Source organism: Sciurus carolinensis, chromosome 9 (assembly GCF_902686445.1).
Source record: "Sciurus carolinensis chromosome 9, mSciCar1.2, whole genome shotgun sequence".
In the NCBI taxonomy this organism is placed as follows: Eukaryota; Metazoa; Chordata; class Mammalia; order Rodentia; family Sciuridae; genus Sciurus; species Sciurus carolinensis.
In genome coordinates, this window is record NC_062221.1 from 128288728 (window position 1) to 128293136 (window position 4409).

Genomic DNA, 4409 nt, shown 5'->3' on the forward strand with positions numbered 1-4409 from the left:
TATCAAGTGGAGGTGTGTTTACAAAAAACCCAGTGAGGTAAGGGAGATTGGATCCTCTTACAAGGCCTTCGGTACATCTTTAGCCTTGGACCTTCACAGAGGGCTTACACTTCAAAGGGAAGTAGTTAGATCGTAGAGAAAGTCCTTTACAATCCAAAAGGAAAAGGAAGGAGTGAATGGTGCTAATTATTGAATGGGTGGGAACTCTCTCCCTTTCCCAGGCACTAATTTCTATAGACCTTAGTTTACTTTGTATCCAGGCCTGGGTCAGGTCCTCACTACAATATGGTAGTGCAATTTATATTTTTTTAAAAAGCCTTGAGACTGATTCCATAATGGCTGTACATACTTACATTCCCACTAACAGTGTACAAGAGCTCCTTTATCCCCACATTTTCTCTGTCATTTATTGTTGTTTACATTCTGGAAGATTGCTATTCCAACTGGAATGAGATGAAATCTCAGTGTAACTTTGATTTCCTTTTCCTGGTGGACAAAGACATGGCACATATTTTCATAGAGTTGTTGGAACATTTTCACTTCTTCTTTTGAGAAATACATTTAGTTCACTTGCCTATCTGTTGAATGGGTGATTATGCAGAAGTTTATAATTTAATATCATCTCATTTATCAATTCCTCATAGGAATTTGATAAGTTGTTGCCTATGCTTATATGTTGAAACATTTGCCCTAAATTTTATTCTAGCAATTGTGAAGTTTCTAGCCTTATACTAGGTCTTTGGTCCATTTTGAGTTGCCTTTTGTGCAGGGTGGGAGATAGAGATCTAATGTCATTATGCCATGTATGGATATCCAGTTTTCCCAGCACCACGGGTTAAGGAGTCTGCCTTTCTTCAACGTAGGTTTTGAGCACCTGTCAAGAGTCAGATAATAACAGTTGTGTGGATATGATTCTGCATCTTCAGTTTTATTCCATTGATCTGCAGGCCTGCTTTTATGCCAGTACCATGCTGTTTTTGTTTCTGTGGGTCTGTAGTATAATTTGAAATTGGGTATGGTGATGAATTCAGCACTGCTACCATATGATCCAGCTATACCTCTCATGGGTATTTACCTAAAAGAATTAAAGTCAGCATACTTTAGAGATAAATGCAGACCCTTGTTTGTGCATATCTTTGTTGAAGCATAATCCACAAGGTTCAAGTTATGAAATCAGGCAAGGTTTGGATATGAGGTGTTCAACAAAAACTCATGTCTGAGAAAATGCAAGAAAGTTTGAAGGTGAAAGTTTGAAGGTGTGGTTGGAGGAGGAAGGTTACTGGGGGTATGTCCTTGGATTTTATTTTGTGCTTGGTGAAGGGAGCTGTCTCTCTCTGCTTCCTGGTACCATGTTCTGAGCTGCCACATTCTTCCACGATGATGTTCTGCTTTACCTCTGGCACTGAGCAATGGAGCCAGCCATCTATAAACTGAGACCTCTGAAACTGGAGACTCCAAATAAACTAATTGTTCTTGTCAGATACTTTGGCACACACAAAAAAAGCTATTCTCTAATTCCATGCATTTATTTGCAAATGCCATAATATTATTCTTTTTTATGGCTGAATAGTGTTTCATTGTGTATATATACCAGAGTTTCTTTATCCATTCATCTGTTGAATGGCATCTGGGTTGGTTCCACAATCTAGCTATTGTGAACTGAGCTGCTATAAACATTGATGTGGCTGTGTTACTGTAGTCTGCTGATTTTAGGTCCTTTGGGTATAAACTGAGGAGTGGGATAACTGGGTCAAAAGGTGGGTCCATTCCAAGTTTTCTTAAGATTCTCCATACTGCTTTCCAGAGTGGCTGCACCAATTTGCAACTCCACCAGCAATGTGAAAGTGTGCCTTTTTCCTCACATCCATGCCAACATCTATTATTGTTTGTGTTCTTGATAGTAGCAATTCTAATTGGAGTAAAATGAAATCTTAGAGTTGTTTTAATTTGCATTTCTCTAATTACTAGAGATGTTGAACACTTTTTCATGTATTTATTAATTGCCTGTGTGTCTTCTTCTGTAAAGTGTCTGTCCAGATCCTTGGCCCATTTATTGATTGGGTTCTTTGTATTTTTGGTGTAAAGTTTTGTAAGTTCTTTAACATGCTAAGTGAAATAGGCCAAGCCCAAAAAACCAAAGGCTGAATGTTTTCCCTGATAAATGGAGAATGATATATAATGGGGGTGGGGAGTGGAGAATGAGAGAATAATGGGGGAACTTTAGAATACGTAGAAGAAAATGAGAGGGAGCAGGGTATGAAAAATGATGGAATGAGACAGACATCATTACACTATGTACATGTATGATTACACGAATGGTATGAATCTACATTGTATACAACCACAGAAACAAAATTATGTACCCCATTTGGGTACAATGAATCAAAATGCAGTCTGTAAAAAATTAAAAGCTAAATAAAAATAATAATAAAAAAATTTTAAATCTGTATTGGAAAAAAAAAGTTAAAACAAGAAAAATGAAATTATGCTATCTGCAGGAAAGCAGATGGATCTGGAGAGCATCATGTTAAGCAAAAGAAGACAGACTCAGAAAAAAAGGTGTTACATGCTTTATATCAGATATGGAACTGAGAAGTAAAATATAAAGCATATATAAGGGAGACCTTTAGGGTACAAGAAGGAAATAACAGGAGGGCAGAGGAGAGGATAAGTGGAGTTGATGGGGAATGAAATTGATAAATTTTGTTATATGCATGTACCAATATGCCAAAATGAATCTCACTATTCTGTGTAATTAATATGCACCAATAAAAAAGAAGGAAAAATAATCTCTCTAAATATCACAAGCACAGGTTAGTACCATGAACATTATGTTTGTCTCTACCTGGTACCATATAAAAGCCAAAGTAATTAAAATAATCCTGGTAGGAAATATTCTAAAAGCAAAGAGAAAGAAAAAACATCTTGAAGCTTTATTCAATTTTCTTCTTATGTATGACTTGTGACTATGTTTGTATTACAAACATATGTATATATACTAACCCCCCCTCCTCCTCTCGAAGATTCTTTAAAAAAAAATAAACTATTCCTAAATCTGAGGCAGGAAATAGAGATGAATTCAGAGCATATTCTATGTAAAAAATCAGTGAATTTGTAAAAGATACAGTTATAGTCTGGCAAAAAATTGAAAAGAAGTTAAATTAAAAAGGTTTCTACCAGCTCATGGTAAGGTAATGTGGTACCAAAGAGAATAGTAACTCAACTGATGAAAATATATCTATTAATTAAAACAATATGACATTGGTATAAAGACAGATATATTAACTAATAGAATACTACAGAGATTTTACAAATAAACCTACATATACATAATTAACTGAATTTTGACAATGGTGCCAAGAATACACAATGGAGAAAGGACAGTCTTCTTCCACAAATGTTGTTGGGGAAACTGGATATTCACATGCAAAAAAAGCAACTGGACCCTTATCTAACACCATACATAAAATTCAACTGGAAATGATTTAAGGGCCTTTAAGTCCCCAAACTCTAAAACTACTACAAGAAAATATTTAAAAAGTCTTCATGACATTGATCTTGGTGATGATTTCTTGTATAAGAGGCCAATAGTATATGTAATAAAAAATAACGGACAACTGAGACTATATCAAACCAAAAAGCTGTTGCACTTTAAAGACAATACTCAACAAAATAAAAAGACAACCTACATCATGAGAGAAGATATTTGAAAACCATAAGGATAAATACCCAAACCTCAAGGAACTGCTATAACTCAATAGGAAGAATTAAAAAGGGACGAAAGATCTAGTAAGACATTTTTGTAATATATACAAATGATCAATAGGCATATAAAATGCTCAATGTCATTAATCATAATGCAAATCAAAATTACAATGATCCTCTCACACCTGTTAGGATGACTGTTATTAAAAAAATGTTGATGATTTTGATGAGAATGTGGAGAAATTAAAACTTTGTACACTTTTCTGAATCAATACTCTAGAAATTCTAGTCTTAATAGATATAGGTAACTATCTTCAGATGTTAAAATGAGTAAAGAAAAGTCAATGAGGAAGAGTGAACATGAATTTAATTAGCAATACCAACATTGGTAATAGACCCACCCGATACCTTGTGCCTCCTAATTTTATGCAATAAAAAAATACAGAGAACAACTCTAACCTATTATTCTTGTTGTGTTAGCTTTGTTATTAAAACATACCTGAGATAAATCATCTTACAAAGAAAATAGGTTTATTTTTGGCTCATGGTTTTAGAGCTTTCTTTTCATCATCAATCGACCCCATTGCTTTGGGCCTGTGATGAGACAGCACATTATGGTGGAAGAATATGGTTAAGGAAAGCTCTCCCCTCATGACTGGGAAGAAAAAAAGAGAAAGAGGGAAGAGCTGGGGCCCCACTATACT